The sequence below is a fragment of the Nicotiana tabacum genome, chromosome 1, assembly GCF_000715075.1.
Source record: "Nicotiana tabacum cultivar K326 chromosome 1, ASM71507v2, whole genome shotgun sequence".
NCBI classification, from domain to species: domain Eukaryota; kingdom Viridiplantae; phylum Streptophyta; class Magnoliopsida; order Solanales; family Solanaceae; genus Nicotiana; species Nicotiana tabacum.
Genome location: NC_134080.1, coordinates 181,009,434 through 181,017,651, shown reverse-complemented (window position 1 = coordinate 181,017,651; position 8,218 = coordinate 181,009,434). Strand labels below are relative to the sequence as shown.

Genomic DNA, 8,218 nt, shown 5'->3' with positions numbered 1-8,218 from the left:
AAAATATAAAAATAAGAAAAGAAAAAAAAGGGGAAAAAGGGAGTGAATCCAAAATGCAGAAGCTGAAAGAAGAGGCAGATTGCTCAAGACATGACTGAGGTTACAAGCACTACATGTCGATCTTGATCCAAAAAGCTAAAGAAGAACGAGATAGCACCTGCAGCTAATAAGCGCCGAGGTTCAAATCTAAAGTCTGCATTAAGAACCATTCAAGACTCAAGATCAAGCTTCAGAAGATTTATAAATAGGAATCTTGTAACTCGTAGTTGACATGCTTAGCTAGTCTTTTTCATTTCTTTTGATTTTGATGTAATAACAGGACCGCGGACCGGAACCTCGGCGGAACGGTACCTCGACCGGCTCTCCACCTCGACATACTCCATCATCACACTTACCTCTAAAACTACACGTGGCCTGATTCCTTTATAGCCAAGGATATGTAGCCAGCTCAGATAACAGGGCTCGGTCACATTCTCATTTCTCTTAGTTTTTGGTCCTTGTAAATAAGGGTCGGGTCAAGAAACATGTCTAGTCGTTCTTTGTCTAAAAATACTTCGTCTTTCCAGTCAAAGAGGGGCAGCTGTAGACATGTGATTGTTGACCCTCCCCAAGATTTTTCATATTTTAGCACGTAAATATTTAATTTAGGCCTAATATAGCTATTTCAACTCATTTTTACTCTTTTACTTTATTTTAGTACAAGAAAACAAAAATTACAAAAAATAGTTTCATTAAGGTTTTGTAGTCATTTTTAATCTTGAAAAAATACCAAAAAAATAGTTTTGATTTAACGGTCAGTATTATGTTAATAATTATTTTTACTTAAGTAGGGCTAATTAATATTTTTGGTAATATTTCTATATGGATAGATTTTTAATTAATTAAGCTAATTTTAAATAAAACTAGTCACAAAGGCCCAAGTTTGTAGCTCATTCCTTGAGCCCAATACCCTTAAACCTAAATAATAGCTTAGACCTAACCTATAAAAATACTAGATCCCTACAATCCTATCAGCAAAAAAAATACAACACAAAGAAAGCATCCGTCGTTTTCTCTGAGGAGGGCTAAAATAAAGAACACAAAAAACGATAGACAAAAGGAGAAGACAAAAGCTAACCAAAATTCCAGAAGAAAAAGTTAAGAACACCCCCACCTTGTGAGATCGTCTTCTTGTTCTCAAAAATCAGAAGGAAAAGAGAAGCACACATATGTAAAAGAAAATGGCCATCTCCCTTGGCTTAGACAAATCAGCCTCCAAAGCTAAGAACAAGAAATAGATTTGGGAAAAAGGATGAAATAGGGAGAGGTTCACAGAAAAGCTTTTGATTTCTTTGTTCAATTTCATTGAAATTACTGTCATATCTGATTTCGATGTACTTGGAATAATTTTTACTCATGTGGAGTTTATTTGAGGTATTTGGAGACTGAGTTTGAGGTCTGTCTGATTACGAGCTTTCCGGTGCCGCCAAATTCCGTCGAAGATCCGGCGAGGCTGCCGATGTAGTTTCGCGGTCGAGGTAGCGAGGTCGGTAAGTTTGTATTTACAACTCAATTCATTTAATACAAAGGTCCGATTTCTGCCTTCTCACTATGTTGATACTCATTTTTGCTTCTGGCCCATGAAATCTGTTTGCTAAGCTCATGGTGAAGTTCATTTCTTTTATGTTTGGTATGAAATATAGAACCGTGCAGCTTTGAATCCTCTAAGCTATAAGAAGATAGAGATTCTATTTGAATTTTTAAGCTATTTCTTAGTCATGCTACTTGGTGTTTATCCGTGGGTTTGTTTGACATATCGAGCCTTCAAAATTTCGCCTTTTATGGAAAAATTAAACAGTTACATATAAGGAGTGAATTTGCTTTATAGGTACATAGTATTACTATCTGCTATTCCTTTTAATTAGGGGCTTTGGTCATAACTGCCAATTTAGTTGTTTAAAAAAAAAATTTTTGACTGAGCATGCTATATGGTCATGGTTGTCAATTTTTTTTCCGTTGACTTCTTAAAACCTTTCTTGTGATGATGTTCAGACTTCAGATGTTATAGTTGTCTAGATTCATTATTCCTGCAACTTGACTAATTACAGAAATGTTGTAATTAACACAAAAACTATCAGTTAATAGATTCTCCAAAGCAATCAATACATCAGGAAGTAGTTAGGCATAATTTAAATAATTCATCATAGCTACGGGTGCGGTTCTCGTGAAATAGTTGTGATTTGTAATTTCTAAATTCGGGTGTGTATTTCATGTGACCCAACTCCAATTGTAGACAACGTTAAATAAAATGTGTAGTGGGCTGCAGGTGCATTTCATGTGGCGTGGTTCAAGGCTTGTTTTAAATAACGTTGAATATTCCTAAAATTAATTAAAAGCGGTTAATAAGTTAAAAATGTACCATAGGCTAAAACATGTATTAAAATCAGATAATAGGCCAATTATGATAGTTTAAGCGACCGTGCTAGAACCACGGAATCCGGGGGTGCCTATCTCCTTCCCTCGGGTTAACAAAATTCCTTATTCAGAATTTCTGGTTCGCAAACTTCAAAAGGAAAGTCGAAATTTCCTCAATTTAAGATTTAAAATAAACCGGTGACTTGGGACACCAAATAAACAATCCCAAGTGGCGACTCTGAATTGGATAATTAATCCCATTTCGAATAATGTCACTTAAATTGGAAAAACTCCCTTATACTCCCCTTCGAAGTGTAGGAAAAAAGGAGGTGTGACACAAGCAAAACAATGAATGATTTTCAATTGAATTACACGGTGACGGAAAAAGAGTTGTTGGCTATTGTGTTCGCAATGGAGAAGTTTAGGACTTATCTCATGGGTGCCAAGGTGATAGTTCATACCGACCATGCCGCACTCCGATACTTGATGATGAAAAAGGATTCCAAAGCTCGGTTGATGATATGAGTCTTATTGCTTCAAGAGTTTGATTTGGAGATTGTGGACCGGAAAGGGTGTGAAAACCAAGTGTCAGACCACTTGTCCCGCTTGGAGGAGGAGGGGAGGCCTCGTGATGGCCTTGAAATTTATTATTCTTTCCCCGATGAGAAACTCCTCTCCGTATCAATGAATAGCATTCCATGGTTCGCGGATGTTTCCAACTTCCTTGTGATTGGTATTGTACCGTGTGATCTCTCTTCTAACCAAAGGAAGAAGCTTAAACGGGATAGTTTGGACTACTATTGGGATGAGCCTTACTTGTTCAAGATCTGCACTGATGGTGTGATCCGAAGATGTATCCCAGAGGAGGAGCAATTGAGTATTTTAGAGGCTTGTCATTCCTCTCCCTACGGTGGTCATCATGGTGGGGCGAGGACAACTTCAAAGGTTCTTAGTTGTGGTTCTTACTAGCCAACATTGTACAAGGATGCAAGTGAACTTGTGAAGAGATGCGACGAATGTCAAAGAGCGGGTGGAATTTAAAGAAGGATGAGATGCCTCTCACCACTTTTCTCGAAGTTTATATCTTTGATGTGTGGGGAATTGATTTCATGGGCCCGTTTGTTAGTTCATGTGCAACACATACATTCTAGTGGTAGTTGACTATGTTTCAAAGTGGGTTGAGGCCGTGGCTTTACCCAATAATGAGGCCCAGAGTGTTGTTGCGTTTCTCAAGAAGAGTATTTTTACTAGGTCTGGCACTCCTCGAGCAATCATATGTGATGGGGGGTCTCATTTTTTCAATAGAGCTTTTGACACTTTTCTTGCAAAGTACGATGTCAATCACAAAGTTTCTACCCCTTATCATCCTCAGGCGAATGACCAAGTTGAAGTCTCAAACAGGAAAATCAAGTGTATATTGTCAAAGAAGGTCAATGAAAATAGGACCGATTGGTCAAAGAAATTGGATGATGCTCTATGGGCTTATAGGACTACTTACAAGACTCCGATTGGTATGTCTCTGTAACGGTTGGTGGTTGGAAAAGCTTGCCATCTATCGGTCGAGTTAGAGCACAAGGCCATGTGGGCTTTGAGGAAGTTAAATCTTGAATGGGATGTAGCAGCAAATCTTCACGTGGAGCAGCTTAATGAACTTAATAAATTCCGATTTCATGCCTACTCCAGGTCGTCCTTGTATAAGGACAAGATGAAGTACCTTCATGACAAGTATGCTCGTGGAAAGGAGTTCAAAGTGGGTGATTTGGTTCTCTTGTTCAATTCTCGGTTACGTCTATTTCCGAGAAAGCTTAAGTCGAAATGGAGTGGACCTTTTGAAGTGATGCTTGTGACTCCTTTTAGTGCACTTGACTTGAAAAACAAAAATGGAGAGATCTTTAGAGTTAATGGGCACAGAGTCAAGCACTATCTTGGCAAGATTGATGACTGCCACGTGGTAGCAATGATCCATCTAAAGTGATTTGATGGTAACTTGCATCGTGCCGCGATGTTAAATCATGTGTTTCTTGGGAGGCAACCCATGTGTTTTTATTTCTTTCTTTTTGATTTTATTCTTAGTGTAGGATCTATTTTTGGACTAACTGATTGTGAGATGTGTGTAGGGATGTTTTGATGAAGTGCAGGACCAAATTGGAAGAATGTTGCACTCTCTAAAGTTTGGACTGCTGCTGCGATGCATTTTGTGGCTGCGATGGGCTCACCGCGGAGGAGGTAACTGACCGCAGTCAGTGGTGCTAAATGTGCAAAAGTGATAGTTCTCTGAAGTTTCAACTGCGGCCGCAATGCATTTTTTGCGGTCTGTAGTGCCTTACCGCGGATGCGGTCCATTCTCTGTGGTCCGCAGAGAAGTTCATGCCAGTGCCCTTCTGAGTTTCATAACCGCAGTCTGCGGTGGATTTTCTGGGGTCCGCGGTGGGTAAGTAGTGTGGGTTCTAGGTATTTTTCTATAAATAGTCCCACATGCGTCATTTTACAGTTTTCGCTCATTTTCACTCTAAAGAGGCATAAAACACTGTTCATCAATACCCCATGTTGCACAAATTCAAGTACTGATTTTCAATCATCTACATTGCACATCTGGTAACTTCTATCACTCATGAATCTTTAATTTTGTTCTTAGTTTCTTCTAAATTGATAGGTTTAGTTCTTTCTTTTTTCTTTTTCATTTGTTTTCTCTTAAATTAGTCGTAGGAGCCCGTAATGTTAATTATATTAGGGCTAATTTAGTTCTAAATTGCTATTAACTACCTAGGGGAGTTGTTTGTGTTTTTACTTGTGCTAAAATGCATAAAACCTAGAAACCCTAGGTCAATGTTGCTTCGTTTTGCCTCCCGAGACCGCAGTTGATTTTTTGCGGTCCACGGTACCCCTGAATCAGAGGGTGGGTAGTCTAAATCCCACCCCACAGCGGCCACGGTGCAATTTTTTGTTGTCCGCAATGCTTTTTCTGTGGTCCGTGGTCAACTGTCTCCAATCATACTCTTCGCTGCTTCTTTTGGTATTGATACTAACAAACATTAACTAAATTCTCCTTGCAGACAATAGTTAAATCAAGAGGAGGTGTTGACAAACAGAAAGGAAGAGGGGAGTCCTCCCGGGGTAGGGGACGAGGAATGATAAAATTGACCCTATAAGTTCGGAAAGCAATTAGGGAAACCAGAAAAAAAAATCAAAACTGCAGATACAGCTACTTCCCATTCCGATGGAAGTGAGTATGTGCCCTCCAGGGAGATATCAGAGTCTGACTCAGTGCTGGAATATGTACCCGACTTACTAGAGAGACATAGGTTGAGAGATATACCTACACCTTCGACCTCTCCTACTGCTCAAGCTTCAGTTCAGATTTCTTCTGAGTCGTTTGAGGGCTCAGTCGAGAGCAGTGATAGTGTAACTTCAACCTCACCTACACCTTCATCACCGGGAAGGGATGTAGATGTTGGGGTACCAGACTTAGAGGGAGGGGGTGTTCCTCAACCCGGGGGTGAGGAGAGATCTAGAAACCCCGAGGTATGGCAAAATCGGTTCATCAGTGAGCTAGCTTATCACAAGTTTTGAGAATGGTGGCCTCTAAGGTCGCTTATTATTGAGCGCCAGTTCATAGAGAGGGATCTCTTGCCACACAACCCCAACGTGAAACAACAATTCAATGAATGTGTGAGGTGAGATTACTTCACCAGCAAGGTGTCAGAGGCAAACAAGCACTTAGTCAAAGAGTTTTACGCTAATGCTTCCCACATCAAGAAGGATACCAAAGTGACTAAAGTGCGGAATTTGAAAGTGAAGTTTGATGGGAAGACAATCAATGAGTACTTGGGCTTTCCTGAGGAAGATGAATCATTGTATTTGGAGAAATTGGCACTTGATGATGCAGCCCGTCTATGGTTAGTATCATATTTGGCTCTCCCGGGCACCACCCCAGTATGGTTGACATCAGGAGTTCAAATCTTGAGGAAAGCTCTAAATTTTAAGGTGAAGGGGTGTGAGACTTTTGTATGTAGCAGGCTAGACCCCACTACTCATGAAAACTCCATGCCGGTCTCCCGGGTGATATTAGTGGCTTCTATTATGGCGGGGTTCCCGATCAATATCAGGAATGTCATGTCTAGGATGATCACTAGGGTGGTCAATGAAGGTGATAAATCATACCCCTTCCCAAATTTCCTTACAATGTATTTGGAAGACCAGAATGTGGAGAAAAGGAACTTTGACGTGAAGGTGAAACCCAAGATACCCTTTTCCTGGTATAGACTCAAGGCGGATGACAACCCCAACGCCAAAGATCCTAAAGACAAAGCCACTACTTCTACTGGCCAGTCTGAAGAGCCAGTAGTAGTAGTCCCTTCTTCTCAGCCTCCCACAACCACACCAGATATTGCCTACGGACCATCTATTTCCACTCCAGATATTCCATCATCTTCAGCCTACCTATTGACTGCCCACATATTGAACCAAACACTCTACAGTATCAATAATTGGATGCAGACATCAACTTCTAAGCTGTCTGTACTTTCTAGTTCAGTGGCAGTCCAGTCGTACCCCTACAGCCACAGGTTCCAGCTTTAGTGGAGGAGACTCTCAAGGAGCTTATGGACAATCAGAAGAAGCTCCTGGAGAACCAAAAGTTGATTATGGATGTTGTAGATGCTCATAGAAAGTCACTGAAGGAGCTGACCAAGCAGACAAAGAAGCTGAAGCATACTCGGGCCTCAAATGAGTCTGTGAAGGAGTTGAGAGGAGAAGTGGAGAAGATGAAGGCTGTTGATCATTTACCATTGGAGCTATTGTTGCATGACCAGCCTTCAGCAGCTTAGACTGGGCCGGAGCAGGAGCAGGAGTTGGAGAGGGTACCAAAGAGGAGGAGAGTGATACCCTAGGCAGATGATGTAGTGATTGAGTTGGAGGACTCGTAGGGAGGTTCCTCTAGCCAGCCTCAGGTCCCAGAGTAGCCTCAAGTCGAAGAACAGACACATGTTACAAGGATCCAGTCACAGTTTCCCGAGCAGTCACAGGACCCAGGGACCCAGGCTCATGATCCCATGCAGACGGAGGACCCATAGGGAGTTTTCTTTACTCTCTATCTTCTTTTTGAGCTTATTTTTGGCTAGTTAGCATTGAGGACAATGCTAGCTTTCATTTGAGGGGTAGCCCCATTTTGATGATGTTGGACTGTAATTATGATACTATTTTCTTTTTTGTTATGCTTTTTCACTTTTGGTATGTATATAATTTTACCAGTTTATTTCACTTTTCGCATTTTGCAATCTTAGTTTGTATATAAAGTTACTTTTTTATGTATATATTCATTCTCTCTTATGTATATTCGTTTAAATTTCCTATTGTACATATTTAGTTTACCTTCCATATTTTCTTTCATATCTTCTTACTTCCTTTTAGCAGCTTCTTTTTCAGTTCGTAGCTTCTTATTTTGAGTTTTGTGTTCAATAAGCCTTTGGTTTTATTAATTCCATGGTTCTTTCCAAAGGTGGAGTTTGTGTGAACCGGGTGGCTCTTCCCGATGATAGATGTCATGACAACCTTCTTAAGGGTTTGAGTTTGTTTTCTTTTTATTTTTGTGTAAATAGTAGCTAGTGAGTAATAGTGCCTCAAGAAAAGCTTCACTTGGGCCTAACACATTTGCCTTTGACCTTATGGGTAAAGATAATTTGGTGTGTATAGGATGGTGACAGTTGTGACCTTGAGACTCTTGTGTTGGATAATAATCATCAAGTGATTTTTCGGGACCATTTGCGTTGCTCAAATCTTAGCTAAGGTTGTTGTGGGCCCCCGACTTTATCTCTTTGGCAATTCT

At 40.4% G+C, this 8,218-nt stretch overlaps 1 long non-coding RNA gene across 1 annotated transcript; it reads left to right on the top strand.

The window, feature by feature from the left end:
* Positions 1-1,017: 1,017 nt before the first annotated feature.
* On the top strand, positions 1,018-7,703 carry LOC142181688 (uncharacterized). The gene is made up of 2 exons (XR_012710610.1): positions 1,018-1,529; positions 5,448-7,703. It is a non-coding gene; the product is annotated as an uncharacterized LOC142181688 (long non-coding RNA).
* Positions 7,704-8,218: the final 515 nt, after the last annotated feature.